This window comes from Dermochelys coriacea, chromosome 1 (genome assembly GCF_009764565.3).
Source record: "Dermochelys coriacea isolate rDerCor1 chromosome 1, rDerCor1.pri.v4, whole genome shotgun sequence".
Classification (NCBI taxonomy): Eukaryota; Metazoa; Chordata; order Testudines; family Dermochelyidae; genus Dermochelys; species Dermochelys coriacea.
The window spans coordinates 218,800,134-218,817,232 of NC_050068.2; the positions used below are offsets into that span (position 1 = coordinate 218,800,134).

The following is a 17,099-nucleotide window of genomic DNA, read 5'->3' on the forward strand; positions in this document are numbered from 1 at the left end:
TGGGGAGAAGAGGTGTGTGAGAACTTCCAAGATATCCCTCCTCTTGGGCTGTTCCTTAGGTCCAGCTGTTAGGATGGCTCCAGCGTTTCACTCTTCTTTTTTTTTCCCCCTGCAACAGCTGTTGCAATTTCATCAACTCTCCAAATACCACATTTCCCATTAGCATCAGAGACCTCTCTGTTTTGAGGAGAATTTCATTTGTGTGTATTTCATGTGTGTTACTGCTAGGTGACCTCCAGCAAAAAAAAAAAAAAAGAGTGCTTACATCTCTGAATTCCAGAGGGCTGGATTTCTTGGCATGACACAGAAATGCGGATGGTGAGATTTGCAGACTTGCTGGCAGCAAGTGGTTAAGTTTTTATTGTCTCATGCTGTCCTTTTCAAATGTCAATGCACTGTCACTGGCCCTTATCAGTATCTGATTTAACACTACATGCCATCTTATTTATTTCTTTTGGCAGTTTTAGTTCCATGTCACTCAATGACTGTCACTGTTGTGCCAGTTATTAGGTGTCTGATCCCAAAAGTGTGTCCAAATAAGTTATCTCTGCCTATTTAGTGTTTTTTAACTTTATTTTAGATTTTTCTTACATGATTGATTTATGTTTGTGTGAGTATGTTTAAAAACCTGGTTTAGTGCAAGCTTCACAAGCAAGGAACTCTGCCCATGTCCTCAGTCCTGCCCTGTAGCCCCCTGCTATTCCAGTCCTGGACTCCCCTCTTGGCTGTGACAGTGGGTTGTACTCCAGACTGAAGGATCCCCTGCTATTCCAAGATGGAACTCTTATACAGCTGTTCTTCAAGCCTGCCCTCCTTTTGCAGTTTTGAGTAATTTCTGAGCAAAGATTCCCAGTCATGCCAGATTCTGTACGAGTGTGGGTGCTACTTTAACATACGCAATCCATATAGAATCATGGAAGAGACCTTGAGAGAGTCTTTAGTCTATCCTGCACAATGGACAGGATTGAGTTGGTTATCCTTAAACCGTCTTTGGTAGAAGAGTGTCTAATTCCCACCTTGAATATTTCCAGTAATGGTTATTCCACAGTCTCATAGACTTTAAGGCCAGAAAGGACCATCATCATCATCATCTAGTCTATCCCTTCATCCACTTCTAGAATATACAGAGCAAAGGACAGCTCTACCTCATATAACTGAGCAGCACCAACTCAAAAAGATCTCTTATCAGGGCTCTCCTCCTGCATCATGTGCACCAGAGATGGACTGCTGGGACTGACTGGACAGGAGGCAGAGTGGAGAAGAGTTTCTGACTTGCTGAGCCACTAGACAACCCTGCCACGTGCTTCCCATTGTCTTCAACTCAACCTTCTCATCCATGACTTTGTCCTCAGGGTTGACTCCACTGTCTGCCATCTCCAGTCCCGCCAAAGTATCCGTGGGGCTCTTGGTAGTGGAGGGGGGGTCACCGCTAAGGATGGTGTCCAGCTCCTTATAGAAGCCACAGGTCTTTGGTGCAGCATCAGAGTGACGGTTTGCTTCCTTTGCCTTCTGGACCTTCAAATGGGGAGGGGAGGATGCCTGGGTGCAGGGCAGGGAAATTCAAACTGCTGACCAGAGCAGTCAGGATGGATATTGTGGGACACCTCCTGGAGGCCATTTACCATGACATAACCAAGCACAGTGTCTACCCGGATACTTTGTCGATCTAATTTTGCCTCAAAAAGCTCTACATATCTCATTGAGGTGGTTTTATTTTGTCAGCAAAGCAGGAGAATTTTGTTGGCTAAAGGAGCGTTGCAGTTTGTACATTTCCACTGTTCTGTTGACGAAACCTGACTGTGTGTAGTGTCCTCAGTGTCCTCTCGTAAGGGAGGGTCTCCAATCCTCTGATCATATTGGTAGCCCTTCACTGGACCTGTTTAAATTTGAATTAAACTTCCTTAAAAATGGGAGACCATAACTGCACACAGTATTCCAGATGAGATCTCCCCAGTGACTTGTATAAGGGTAATAACACTTCCCCATCTCTACTAGAAAAACCTTGCCTGATGCATCCTGGGATTGCATTAGCCTTCTAAATGGCTGTGGTGCTCTCAGTAATCCTGTAATCAGCCAGTACACCCAGGTCTTTCTCTTCCTCTGTCACTTTCAACTGATATGTCCCCAGTTTATAGTAAAAAATCTTGTTGTTAGTCCCTAAGCGTATGACTTTGCAGTATTAAATTTCATCCTATTTCTGTTACTACACTTTTCAAAGTCATTCACATCTTCTAATATGATATTTTGGTCCTCCTCTGTATTGGCCGTACCTCCCTACTTTGTGTCATCTGCAGATTTTATTAGTGCACTTCCACTTTTTGTGCCAAGATCAATACTGAAAATGTTAAATAAGACTGGTCCTAAAACTGATCCCTGAGGAACTCCATTAGTAACCTCTCTCTTTCCCTGTTGTTCACCTTTTAGTATGACTCATGTAGTCTCCCCCTTAACCAGTTCCTTACCACCTTTCAATTATTCTGTTAAACCTCATCTTCTCCAATTTACTAATAATTTTTCTTGTGAAACTGTATCAAATGCCCTACTAAAATCCAGGTAGATTATCTCTATTGAATTTCCTTTGTCTAGAAAATCAGTTATCCTCTCAAATAAAGAGATCAGATTGGTCTTGAACAATCTACCTTTTCTAAAACCATTGTGTATTTTATCCCAATTACCGTTTACCTCTTTGTCCGTAGCTACTTTCTCTTTTGGAATTTCTTCCAAGACCTTGCATACAATTGAGGTCAAACTAACAGGCCTGTAGTTTCCTAGATCCCTTTTTTCCCTGCTTTCTTAAAAATAGGAACTATACTAGCAATTCTCCAGTGATAGGGTACAACCACTGAGTTTATGAATTCATTAAAAATTCTTGCTATTGGTTTTGAAATTTCATGTGCCAGTTCCTATAATATCTTTGGATAAAGGTTATTCAGGCCCCCTGATTTCGTCCCATTAAGCTGAATTCGATTTCCACCTCTGATGTGGCAATTCACATTTCCATATTCTTTTTATCACTAGCTACTCTAGCCACTCCCACTAAGCTCCTCATTACCCTTATTAAAAACGGAGGCAAATTATTTATTTAGGTGTTGGGCCATGTTTAGATTATCTTTACTAGGATACTGAAGGAGCTCAAGTGCTGTTGGAGACAGCACATTACCAACTTCTCATCACTTTGCCTAGAAAAGGAAGTATAGAGAGAATGGTAGCTGCCGTGACACTTACACTGAGCGCTCTTTTCTTGACGGTGAGCTAGGCCCTTAGCAAGTCTCCTTCCATTCTAGGATGCTGGGGATTCCCCCATTATAAGACCTCTATGTGTTCCCCCTTAATGGTAGTATCTGGGGTGGGTGCCCTCCATTATAGGGCCTTAGGCGGTACCCCCCATTATAAGGGCCCTAAGTTGACCCTTTTGATTATAGTGGCCTGGGGGTCCCCCCATCATAAAACCCTGGGGGGGGGGAATCCACCCATGTAAGGCCCTGAGTGATCCCTGTGTTATAAGGGCTCTAGATGGTACCCCCCATTATGGACCCCAAGCAGTACTGGGGGGGGTGGAGCTTGCACTAAAAGGCCCTATTGACTCTTCCAGCATGACTGGGAGGCAGCGTTCTGTGAAGGAATGGTGATTGATCTCTTTCTCTAATGGACCTAGTTGTTTCTTATTGGCTTTCAGTAGACATGAGGGGCAAGGGTCTGATTCAGAAGTTGAGTGGCAGGTATTTCTTCAGTGCTGGCTGCATGATTTGCCCACATTTGGTTAAAGATGATGTTGATTTATTTCCCAGCATTGGATTCTGGGGGTCTGAAGCTGTAGCCGGTATGATTGATCTTTCCCACAAAGTAAGCTGAAAACTTCTTGCATCTGGGAAGGCAGCCTTGAAACAAGTGGCACCTAAACTAACTCATCACTGCAATTGACATCTAATTTGGTGCTGTCCAGAGAGGAATAATTACCTGGCTTGCTTTGCACATTGGTACTTCTGTTGCTGCAGTTCAGTATGACAAATGCCCTTTTTTTTGGAAGTCTCATTGTTGACTGACTGTTTTAGTTCTGTCAAACCAATATTCTTCAATAACTATTGATCCCAAATCCTACTGTTCAGTTGTCCTTTTTTTTTTCCTTCCAGTTTCAGCCCATTTTTCTCCAGTTTGTCTTATAGTTACTTTATATTTAAGCCTTTCTCTGGCTGAACTCTGTGGCAGCTTCTGGGTGGCATGCTGCGTCTGGCAGAATTGATATTACAGTGGAACATCAGCACTACAGAGTGACATACCTGGTGTACTGGGAAGTAACGGAAGAGCTTTTCTGTGCCTGCACGTAGCTGGTATGCTAAGCAGCAGGGAAAGAGTTAACCCTGTCCTCCCAAGGACTGGCAGTCCCTCCCAACTTTGTATCAACCCCAGATCTTTCCTATATATTCCCCATTCCATTCTCTCAGATGACAGTTACATCATTGACTATTCACTGGACTGGAAATGGATCCCCTGTTGTACCTCGTTAGATACTTCCTCTTAGTTGACACTGAACCATTAATAGCTTCTCTGTTTTTTTAATTGTATACCCATTTTATAGTAGTTTTGTTGCATACGCATTTCTCTAGTTACCCCATGAGAACACTCTGCAGAACCATATCAAATGCCATACAAAAGGTAAGCTATACTGTGCCATTTCTGCATTTGAACCCAGATCTCCAGAAATAGGTCTAGAGATTTAACCCAAAATGTCACTTTAGGCCATTTTTATTTAATTTTTAATCTTTATTGTTCTGTTTAATGGTGTGCATATATTTAAACTTCTGTCCTGTCAACGTTTTTATTGATGAGTTGCACACATGAATTGCGGCACCATTCACCCAAAAAGGTAAGGAAACACAGATTTTGTTCATATCATTTCTTTGTAAATAGTCCCTGCAGGGTAATAAAAGGATTTAGTATCTCTGGCTTTTCAATACTTCATTGGCTGTAGTCATAGACCTCACATACGCAGTATAAGCGCTCTCTTGTTTCTAATGCCTGTGGAAGTAGGGTACCTTTAAGGAGGGTTCTATATTATGTTACATGTTTCTAGCTGCTGGTTCAAATTTCTAAAGCAGGATTTTTCTGATTACACGCTAAAGTTTGGATTTCTACTCCCCCCATCCCCCTTCACCAAATCTACTGACTATAATGCACAGACGGGTATTCTAGTGGATTTGTTAATGGTCCCAGCTACATTCTTTCCATTCTTTTCTCACAGGAAAATATCTGTAAATAACTCGCCGTCTAAAATTTCTTACTCTGCTAGGTTTTCTGTCACCCTCGTGAACATTAGTGCCCCCTTTTATTTTCAGCATTAGAAAACCTCTAAGAATAATCAACCCCTAGAATGTGGTGATGGATTCATCTCATTTGGATCGACAAGAGGAGTGTGTGTTAAATGTGCCTTTCCCTACCCCTTTTTAAAGCTGTGCCTTGTCACTTGATCACAGTGTGTGTTATAATTAAAATGGTTTCCCCCACTAATCTTTTATATTAAACTAAATTTCATCACTGGATCACTAGTTTCTTCTGGCTTTCCTTTCTGTTTAATGTTTGAGTCCTATAATGTTTGGTTTTAATGAATTCAAGCACATGTCGTGTCGTATGAAATCTTACGTTTTCAGGGTGAAATCCTGACTTTGTTGAAGTCAGTGGCAAAAATCCCATTCACTTCAGTGGAGCCAGCATTTCACCTTTAATTTTTACAGTGCTAAATCTCTCTTCTTGTTTTTTTTAAAGAGCTGTCCACTTGAGTCTGAGTATGAAATATTTACCGTGCTAGTAGTAAACATTAAAGCCAGAGGTGTGATCAGAAGCAGTCCCCCCCCCCCCAGTTTTCTGTGATAAAACTTCATATTATTCAGTCCTGTTTTCTCTCATATTCCTAGATTTACTTCCCATAGTTTCTTTTTGGTTCAGATAGCTGGAATGTGGAATTATATCAACTGATCTGCAAATGAAGCCAACGTTTTTGAACATTTGTGTCTAAAGTTTGGCACCTGAATCCATATTTAAGCATCTTTTGGGAGATGATTTCAGTGAGAGTTGTGAATACTTCGCACCTTTGGAAATCAAGCTTAAATATGGACTTTTGTGCCTCGCTTTAAGCAAACAAGTTAATTTTGGCCTTTAATAACCATAGTTGTGTCAATAACAATTTCTGACCTTTACTGTTCGTTTTATAAGATGTTTTTGTTTTTAACACTTTTTTAAAGTGAAATATTGATAATGTCTGCATGTGATTACCAGCTGCACAATTAATATTGTATGTTATGCTAGTTAGTTTTCTAAAAATATTTTAACTGAGCTTTCATAAATGTGTGAAAAAATGTACAATATAAATAATCCCAGTGTCTGTTGGAAAGTGATCCAACTTGTATCCATAATCTCTATTCTTTAAACTGCTTAATAACTTGTAGGACAAAGTTTTCAAAGTAGAAAGAAAAGGAGTACTTGTGGCACCTTAGAGACTAACAAATTTATTAGAGCATAAGCTTTCGTGAGCTACAGCTCACTTCATCGGATGCATTTGGTGGAAAAAACAGAGGGGAGATTAAATGCATCCGATGAAGTGAGCTGTAGCTCATGAAAGCTTATGCTCTAATAAATTTGTTAGTCTCTAAGATGCCACAAGTACTCCTTTTCTTTTTGCGAATACAGACTAACACGGCTGCTACTCTGAAACTTTTCAAAGTAGGTTATTGAAGGTAATATGCTTCCCACTCCAAATCAGAGCTTGTGTGTGTATACGAATCCCATGATAGGACAGAACCAAGAGAACTCTAGAACACTTATTGTAAAAGTGGCAGCCATCTGACACTATCTTCATTAAAATACCTTTGAAGTTTCACTTCTTCCACAAGGCCAACACATGCTAATTTGTGTCAATAAAACTCACATGCTTAAAGCTTGACTCCACAGGAAGTCTATGCAAGTTTTTTTCCATTGAAATCAATGGGGCCAGGATTTAGTTCACAAACTCCTAGCTAGCACCATCCTCTAAGATTCCCAGTGTTGTCTATTGAGTTAGAAGGCAAGCTTGTCAATGCAGAAACTGTCTTGTACAGAGCGCTGTCCCTCCCACCCCGGATCAGTTGGCACCTGTTAGAAAAATATGTGCTGATTGAGTCCTGGTTCGCTTGAGGGCTTTATTTATTTTTAAATTAAAGCTGAGATTGTATCACATAGATTCCAGGAGCCGAGGCTTTAAGACAAAGCCAGATATTGTGAGGCTCATGGTAAAATTGCAAGAGTTGGCAGCACTAGTTACCTTTGTGCAGATCCTTATTTTCTGGTTGCTAGCCTGTTTGGGCTAGCAGGATCTTACTTTTGATTGTAATGTTTTGTATTGATTTTATTCACACAATGCCAGCCAATCGGAGTGTTATAAATGTGCTAAATAAATCTCCAACTGTTTAGTCTGCAGTACAAGCTAGGATCAAGAATTGGTAGTTTTCTAAGTCACATTATCATGCAGAATATCCAGCACTGTGTGATTTATGCCCAACATGCTGAAATTTAGAATAAATTGAAGACTTTTATTTTGAACTGCCACATCCCATATATTAAAATGATTATAGGGTGCTGACTAGGCAGCATAATTTAATAAAATGAATGAGTGAATATTAGTTGAGCCTTTTGTTCAGAGTACAGCTATGTTATTTTAAAAAAACCTGCACAAGAAGATGAGGTGCTGTCAAGTGATGGATCACAACGGAGGATTTGGGAGCAGTTGTCAGTAGTGCTCTCAGCGGTTTCTCCTTCTTCTAATAATGTATCCCTACGTAATGAAATAACCAAAAGGAAAATAGAGATTGGGTAAAATTCCCGTTGCTTCTGCCTTTTTGTACTTTCCGATCTGAGACACTGAACACTTATCCAGCATGAAATGATAGACAACACAATTGACTATTGTTTGTTATGCTTAGTGTTAGTATTTTTTTTTTGGTGGGGAATAAAACATTTATTTATGGCATTATAGCACCTAAAGGCACCAACAAAGATCATTGGCCCCCAGTACTAGGCACTGTACACACATAGTAAGGGTGTGTCTTCACTGTAGAATTAACCCAGGGGATCAGCACTTGGGTGTGAGTGGCCACATTGCAGAGCCAGACTCGAGTATGTCCACTGAACTGTGTCCACACTGGTGCGCCACTCACCTGTGTTTGTTGCTAGGACCCCTGGGGCACATCCCAGGGTTCTTTGTGGGGCAGTAGGCTGAGCCACTCTTACTATTTCCCAGTGAATTGAGGGAGAACTTGACTGTTCTTTTGGGCACACCGGGCGGGGGAATTGTGGGAAGGTACTGGAGGACTGTTGGCCCTTGAGTGATTTACTCTGAGTCCTCACTGTAAAATGGGCGGTTATCAGCCTGCATGTAAACAGCAATCGGACTTTAGCCTATAGACCCAGGATGGGCCAGCCAGCCTGGGTGTAAAGCACCATCAAACTTGGGTCAGAGGCTTTTGTGTGTGCATGAGAGCCAGATGAAGGGCAGTGCACCCAAGTAAGAGCCCGAGTTAACTTTTCGGGGAAGACAAGTCATCAAAGAGAGTCCTTGTCCCAAAGAGCTTACAGACTAAATAGACAAGGCAGACAAAAGGTGGGGCAAAGGAGGTATCATTATTCCTGTTTTAAAGGCGAGGAAACAAGGCACAGAGGGATTAAGTGACTTGCATCAGGTCACAGTAAACGAGGAGTACATGCCGGATCTCATGAGTTCTAGTCCAGTGCAGTAGCCACAAGAACTTCCTCTCAAATCACTCCTGCAGAACAGGACGTTTTTTTAATGGAGCTCAGAGGGTGCCCAAATGTTGCTCAGTCAAGATCCACATTGGTGATCAATCAGAAACCTTGTGTCTGTACATCATACACATAAGGTGGTGTGAGGTGCAGCTGGGGGAATTCCCTGGCAACTCAAGTGAAGATCAAACACTACATTCAAGGCCTGTTGGTTCCCTGGGCAGCACCTCCATATTAAAAATCAGGGTAGCCCTGAGTGCAAGTAGTGTGCCAAGCAAAAAGCATGAGAGGAAATTGTCCCCTTCCATACTGCCCCACTCACCTACCAATATGAGTGTTGGAGTGGCCTTTCTTTGTACCTTTCCTTTAAAGCATTAAAGAAGGGCAAAAGGCTTTGAGCACCGTTTTTGGGTTTACCAGACCTCTAACAGTACTCCTTTCCAGATTGGTATTACATTGACCAGAGGAATACCTAGTTGTAGAAGATAACTGTGGCAGCTGATAGGGTTTGGTAGCAAACTTTCCAGTTAAAGTTGCAAGCAGTTTATCATAACCCCTGCCTAACATTCTCTCATACTGATCCCCCGATTTTTTCTCATTTGCTGCATTCAGTAAACTCTGAGCTTTTGTTTAGGAAAAAAAAATGTTTATCTTTTTCAGTTGTGAGATAAACAGATGTGCTGCTGCCCTGTTAACCCAGCCTTGCAAACTATTTCCACTCAACAGTAGCTGTGGTGAAAGGTAGGACTCCATCCCTCTTGAACCCCATTCATTTCAATGAGGTGTGTAAGCTTGAAAGCTTTATTGGAACTGTGTTGAATTCTTCATAGACAATTTTGTTCTCTTTTTCTTGAAAACAGTCAAGCAATAGAATTTACAAGCTATGTCAATGCTATGTTAAAGGGGACCTGAAAAGGGGAGGAAAATCATGTTTGTGTACATTCTTTCCTGGTTTATGATGTATAAAGAAGGCTTGAAAGCCTTTAGATTTTTTTTCTCCCTGATTTTTTACGTTAGAAATTCAGTTCTTTTCTACCTTTCAAGAATCTTTTGATCAGTAGAGAATAGGTAGTGTACCAAAGAAGTTGAAATGTAGTTAAATTAGAAAGAGGGGTTTTTTTTTAATTCAGGCTGTTTAAAAAGCTGTACACTCTGTTTTTAAAACGTATGTAATGCAAACACTTTAAAACGTTGGGAGAAAATAAATTTTTGTTAAATTAAAGGGAGTCATCCAAGAAAGGCTTCCAGCAAAACAGGGAATATCAGACTTTATCTTCCTGCTATTTCAGAAGTATTAAGAAAGTAAAACATTAAAAAATCAAAACCCAAAAGACCAAGCTTGTCTTATTTACATCATAAAGAAGAAAAAACAGGCAAAACACACTTTTTAAAAAAAAAATTGTAGATACTCTGTAAGGTTGTGTACTTTAACTTGCACAATTCCTGATTTAATATTATGTTGCTCTAGAACCTTAACTTCTCTACTTTCTATCTTTAAAATGAAAAACAAAACCAAAAAACCCTGTTCAGTCTTACTGCTGCATTGTCAGGGTTTTTTTTTTTTTTTTTGCATTTAATAGATTAACAGGAACCTGCTGTAGAGTCTGAAGTAGCAGAAAGAATTAATTTCTGGAACGCCAAATATAAAGATGCTAAAACACACTCCTTAGCCATTATTTTAGACCTACCTAGCTACCATTTTCTCACCAGGGGCTTCAAACTAGAATGATAAGGACACATGTGGCAGCAGCCTCTGCATTCCTGTGTTCCAACAGAATTCCATAAAGTGAGGTATCCATCTGTAATTCAAAACGTTAAGAGGGATCCAGCTGAAGCAGTGGAAGGTCCCACTTCTGGCATTTGTGCAGCAGCTGCCTGGGCATTGTGCCATACATCAGAGGCATTTTACAGTCCCTCTCCATCCAGCCCAAAGCCTTGATTCCCTTCCCCCTTGCTATTTCAGATGCTTCAATAGAACAACCAAGCTGAGCTGTGTGAACTTTCCAGAGTGGGGATAGTGGTGTCGTTTTGGAAACGTCCCAGCTTTATTTTTCTGAGTTCAGGGCCCCCAGGATGCAGGTGACCCTTTTTCTTCTCTCTGTCAGTCCAAAACCCTTGGTCACTGACTAGATATTATACTTAAATGTTAATTTAAAAAACCTTTTTTAGCTCATCTTACTCAACCTCCTTTTACTTGGAGCTGTATTATCAGTAATCAGATTATATTCAGTCCCCTTCCAAATGAAAACCATAAAAAGATTGGTAGTCCTGATCTGTCTACATTACCAATAACTCCTCAAAGTAGTGGTGAGATCCAGGCCTTGGAGTCAGTGCCTCCTTATCAAAGCTTTTTTCCACCAACAGATATCTTCTCTGAACTTGGGCTTAATTTAAATAACTTTTCACTTGGAGATGTTTTAAATGGTGGTTGGGAAGGTTTTATTAGCTGCTCCCTTAATTTTCTGACACATGATAACCAGAAGTTTATATACCATCGGTCTGTCTTTTCAGAAAAATTTAAAGAAAAATAAAAATCTTGGTAGCAGAACCCTTAAGAACTTTTGTACCAGAGAGCAGTTGTTAGTGAGCATATCTGATGAGGATCTTGCCATCAGGGAAAGATTGTCTCTTATTTTCTAATAAAATCCTCATATTGCCTTGCTTGTGTGAATATTGTAAGGAAGACAAGGAGGATTTAGGATTTGATGTATAGTGCTACTTTTTGTATTAATGCACATTGATATGAGGCCACTGCTGAGAATTTTTTTTTGGTTATGTTTAAAGTGTGCTTCAGATATTGCTGCTATTTATCTGAGTTACTGTACTCTGAAGTGAAAAACTACTGTGGTAAAATGGACATGACAGTAATGGTATTCAAGAATATCATAAATCTAAGGGATGGAAGAAACTTTCTGGGTCACCTAGTCCAGACCCCTGCATGAAATGGGATTTCATTTACAAAAGCTGTCTAACAGCCTCTGAAACGTCTCAGGTGATAGAGCATCATGGATGATTCCAATGCCTAAACTCCCAGTAGCCATGCTGCCTTAGATCTCTCCCCAGGTGAATCATTTTTCTGTCTTAACTTTGAGGGGGAAAATCTAAGAGGGCTAGACAATTCATGTGATCAATAATGGGCAATAATAGAGTTCCCGTATCTAAGTCACTTGTTTGCATCCAGCCCAGGCTAGTAGTATCTGAAAGATAGGGCCCTCTGATGCATTTTTGGTGTTCTGAGAGAAATGGGTTTCAGTCCAGACCTTAGTGGATGGGGACTGCAATTGAAAAAACCACTCACTTGCTGTGTTTACACCCTTATTGGTGGTTTCACAGAGATGGCCTGAGTGGGCCATGGAGACTGAGCTCTCTCTGTCTAATGTTCCCTCTAATTTGTTTCCTCTGTGCACAGCAAATGACTGCCATGGCTCCAGGTTAAAATCGAAGGGTGGTCTGCACGCAGTTTTTGTACCACTGGTAACTATGTTGGTTTCCTACTGTTATAGTTAGTGTTGCTTATGCTCAAATACATTTGTTAGTCTCTAAGGTGCCACAAGTCCTCCTTTTCTTTTTGCGAATACAGACTAGCACGGCTGCTACTCTGAAACCTCTAGTGTGGATGCAGATATATTGGTATTATGGGAAGACGCTGTACCACTCTGTTACACCAAACAACTATATGAAAAATAACATTCTTAAGGTTGCCAAGGCAAGTACTCAAAAGTTAGGAAATGCAAGAATTAAGGTTTCCTGTGCAACCTTTATTCAGCCTCCTTGTACAGATGCAATAAAATACATTATTTAATTAAGTGACCACATACTATTGTTTCCCCAGGACCTCCTCATTCAGTGCACAGGATGGACAGTGCTCACTTAGTGTGCGGCTGACTACTAATTTGTTTTTGCCCCACTGCTCAATGGATGGCCACAAGCCTTATTTACTGCACCCTGTCCAACCCCTGCTCTGAATACAGTATTAATTTCCTAACAGGCTTTTACAAAGCCATGCTGTCATTTTAATTAATATTGATGTTGCACTAACCAAATGATAGTTTCCTGGGATTTCCTTATTAAGGATGGTGCTACGAATGCTTTTCTACAGCAAACACCTCTCCAGTTTCCTCTGCTGGCTTCTCATGAACATTTGGCTGAACGTTATCTGTGCTGCTGGCTGAAAAGTAGTTATTTGGTTTTATTTTTTAAAATCTAGGTGTTCTTTCACCAGGCCCTTTATCATTTTGAGGTGGGTCACCCAAAACAATAACTAATGTTCCATTCTGCTCTTTATCTTCTTCCCAGAGGCTGTGATATAGCTACTGCGTATTTTTGCCAGAATAACTTCTTAATCCCTCCTCTTATTCAACAGTTGCCTTGATTTTCTTCCTAAATGCATTGAACAAATCTATAATTGTGACATATTTGCCTAATTCAATGTACTTCTGTGTACTTCTGTATTCTGCTGTTGTTCACCTAGACCCATTCTCCAGTGCTTATGCTGTAAAGAACCCAGGTCTGCCGAAAGACGAAAATCCCTATGTAAATCACACACTATGGAAGCTCAGATTCGCACCCCACAGGCCTCTAACTCTTGAATTATGGAGGAACTCTGTCAGTCAGCAATAATAACAGATCCCTTATCCTCTCTGTGGGTTCAGGCAGTAACAGAACAATGTCGTTCGCTCATATACATATAAATACAGAGACCCAACATTACAACATATAATGGTAGAGGATTTAGAATTTAGGTTGCAATTTAACCTGGATTTCCATGGCTTGTCTGTGATTTGACTCTAATTTAACAGTGCATTAATTTAGTATTTCATGGGTTTTTTTGTAGTAACATTTTGGGGCAGATTTTCAAAAGGACCCATCTCCTATTTAGTCTTTTAAATGAAATGGCCAGATATTCCAAAGTTCTTAGTACCCAGCAGCTCCTTTTGAGAACATGGAGTCATTTGAGCACAGGGGAGGTGAGTTCTGATCACTGCATTTAGGTGCCTAAAGGGAGCAGTTGGGTACTGAGCTCTTTTGAAAATCTGACCCTTTAAGGCAGACCTTTCTCAAATGCAGATTGGAGGTGTCTGCCATGGCTTTTCTGATCCTTCTCTATAATGTGAATGGTTCTTTGACGATTTATATATACCGAGCCTTCCTGTCTAAGGCTACGAACCACTTTCCAGCCTCCCTTATAAAACTGCAGTGTCTGTCTGACCATCTCCTTTCTTCTTTTAGACCTAAGTGCTCTCTTGTTCTCACTCTGGATTCCCTTTGGTATCTAAGGATGGAGTGTCCTGTGCTCTCTAATATGCTTGGGCTTATGCTTTCTATTTGAGCCAAATTCCCTGTCATGTGATAGTTGCATTCTGCATTCTTACATTGGTAACAGATGCTTTCTGCATAACCTGCATTCCCCTCGCTCCTCCTTCAGAGTCTAAAGCCTCCAGTAAAACACAGTCTTACTTGCCATAGATGGAGTAGCGGAAGGATCATCAAATGTTGGAAGCTCTGGAGAGTGACTGTGGAGATGGTAAGAGTTTCCTAAGTTCTTGAAAGATAGAGGATCAGAGGATCTGTTGGTTGTGAAATGTAACTTCAACAAATTCTTGGGTTTTAGTTAAGCGAAAAGAGAAGGTTTTTTGTTGTTGTTGTTGTTGGTAAAATGGAGAAAGAGAGGGAAAAAAAAATACACAGAGGCCTTTCAATGAGACATAAAAATGTGAATCGATACATGTATGTCCATTTCTTCTTAGTTCTCTTTTGTGACCTTACTAGGAAATAATATGTGCTTCTTTAGGCGTAACCAGAATTTCTGATATTCACTCAGTGTTAGTGAGGATTCCCTTACCTCCTCTTTCCCGCCCTTGTACTTGTTTCTCAGGAATACAAGGACATATTCTCTAGAATTGCAAAGCAGCACAACCAGAGTTTTGCTCAAAACTAATCATGTGTTCAGCTGTGTGTGTCTGTCTGTCTTCAGTAGTTGATCATTAGATTTTTTCCAGAAAAAAAGAATTTTTGGATTTTTACACAGTAATTTACAATCATTTTGAGTCCCAGAATCGTAGAAGAAAAGGACCTATAAGTCCGATGCTAAGGCACTGGACTGGGACCTAAGAGATATGGATTCATTTCCTGCCTCTGCCATAGGCAAGTCACTGCATCTCTCTGGGCATCAGTTTCCCATCTCTAAAATGGAGATACCAGTAAAACTTTTCTTCTCCTGGCCTTTGTGTATCTTGTTTAGTTAGACTGAAAACTCAACACAGAAACATCTCTATGCGTATATAGACAGGAAGCAAAGTCCAGTGGTTTGGGTTGGGTGTTAGCCTGCGACTCCAAAGGCCTGGGTTGAACTGCCTGCTCCATCACAGAATTCCTGTATGACCTTGGATAAGTCTCTGAGGGTTTATCTATGCCTGAAATTTGTTATGGGTTAAATGGAGTTGCTTTACATTAAAGGGCCTTGCTTTATATCGTTCATAACGTTTTTTTGTTATGAATCGTTGGGCATTTTAACGCATGTTATTAAACCCATTTTGGAAGTGGGTTCATGAAGAGATGAGATGAGTTTACTTGCAACACCTTAGTAGCTGAGGATGAAGCCCCATCCTGAAACAACTGTTGCACATCTGCCAAGCCCTTGCACTAGTATCGCATGCTGCTTTGTCAGCTACATGGGTCATCCTGGGTGCTCTATACTGTCCCAGGGTCATCCTGACTGGACATTACCTCCCTTTTTAAATGTTGCCATGCAGTCAGGTGCTGTCCTTTGCAACTCCAGCTTGTGGGAAGTTCATAAACCTGTGTGATATTACTGATCAGCCATGCCTTGTACTTCAGCATGGTTTCATACTGAGGTTCCTGACTTCATTGCCCTGTGGAGAGAGGAGTGTGCACAGGCCCATCTGAATTCTAATCGCTGCTGTGCACAAGCAGCTATTTGAACAAATGAATGAGAGGAAGTTCCATCAGGACTCAAACCAGTACCAGATGAAGGGAAAGGAGCTCCGGCTGGGTTGCAAAAGTGTGAAGGACAATAATAGGACCTCTTGGAGAGTTCACAGGGTTTGCAACTACTGTGAAGTTCTCAGTCATGTACTTTGGAGCGATCCTGCCACTGAACCATTCTATTTTGTGGATTCCACCAACTAAACTCCCAGGATGCAAACCAGGAGACGACTGATTCCAAAATCCAGGATCTTGTTGACCTGGTGAACCAATAGGCAAATACAGTCCTGGGGCCCCCTGAATCACAGGTGGAGGAACCACATGGATCACACTGGAGACCCAAACGGTGGAGGGGACCACTTCTGGTAAATACTGTGCTATATAATACAGCTGTATGAGGGGATTAAAACAACTTTCCTCTGGGTACTGTCAGGGTGCTACTATGTTGGTCTCTCCTCTCCCTGGGCTTTTATCCTCTCCCCACATGTTGCTCAAATGGCAGCCGCTCCAGAGAGTGTACAAACTCTCCATTCCCCCCCAGATATGCAAATACACAACCACTGCTTAAGCTTGCTGTGTCATCCCCCATCCCTGTACCGTGGTGTGTGTTGTTCTCTCTCCCACCTGGGCATCACCTCTATTGACTCCCCTCAACCCAGCCAGGATGGTGGCACTGGGTTGGTTAACAAGGAGATGGTTTGAAAGACAGGCACTTTTATTGTAGTGGCAGAGGATAACGTTCAACAAAGTAAGGACAGCCTATGGAAGTGCACATGGAAGTACTAGCCTCAGTCTGCTGGCCACCTCACCTGCCTACTCCCATCCCAAGGTCAGTCTGCACAGGTACATGCTGTCTCTGTTGCACCCTTTACATAGTCCCTACCACACCAACAACCACAGCCCATTTGGCATTTATGACTCCCCCAAGTTACCACAACAACCACCAGGGGCCTGTCCCCTCCCATCACAGGCCCAGGGATCCTACAAAAACAGGGAAGATTGTGGAAATGTCTTACCTTCTCCAAGCTTACCGAAGACAGAGAAAAGCCTCTGGGAATGGAATTCCAAAATTGTGGTAAAAGCAACATTTTCTCAATTGGCAAGGACACTAAAATTTGGACAACAATTTGTTGTCTTTTTTCTCTCTTCATAGCAGCTGATGCCTTGTGGCGACCAAGGACAAGTAGTGTTAACGTTGAGTGAATGTCTGTTCAGTCAGTGTAGGAAGAAGAGGATCTCAAGCAATGACACATTCAAAGAACTCTTGTTCACGTCCCAAGAGATGGATGAAAAGATGGATGAACAGAGGGAAGGGTTCCTGAAGCATGGCAAAGAAGAGAGAGAACAGGACAGGGAAAGGGGTAGGTCTTCACAGATGCAGCTTCTGG

At 41.3% G+C, this 17,099-nt stretch overlaps 1 protein-coding gene across 5 annotated transcripts in view; it reads left to right on the forward strand.

The window, feature by feature from the left end:
- Window positions 1-17,099, forward strand: part of TSPAN9 (tetraspanin 9) — a 275,294-nt gene that overhangs the window by 77,986 nt on the left and 180,209 nt on the right. For 2 of the 5 annotated variants that reach the window (XM_038388121.2, XM_038388103.2), the window contains exon 2: window positions 9,427-9,507. The exons of 2 other annotated variants lie outside the window; for them this stretch is intronic. The gene's annotated coding sequence lies outside the window, so the exon portion shown is untranslated. Of the gene's footprint in view, window positions 1-9,426; window positions 9,508-10,476; window positions 10,553-17,099 lie in introns of all 5 variants that reach the window. One more of the 5 variants, XM_043514550.1, reaches the window with a different exon arrangement.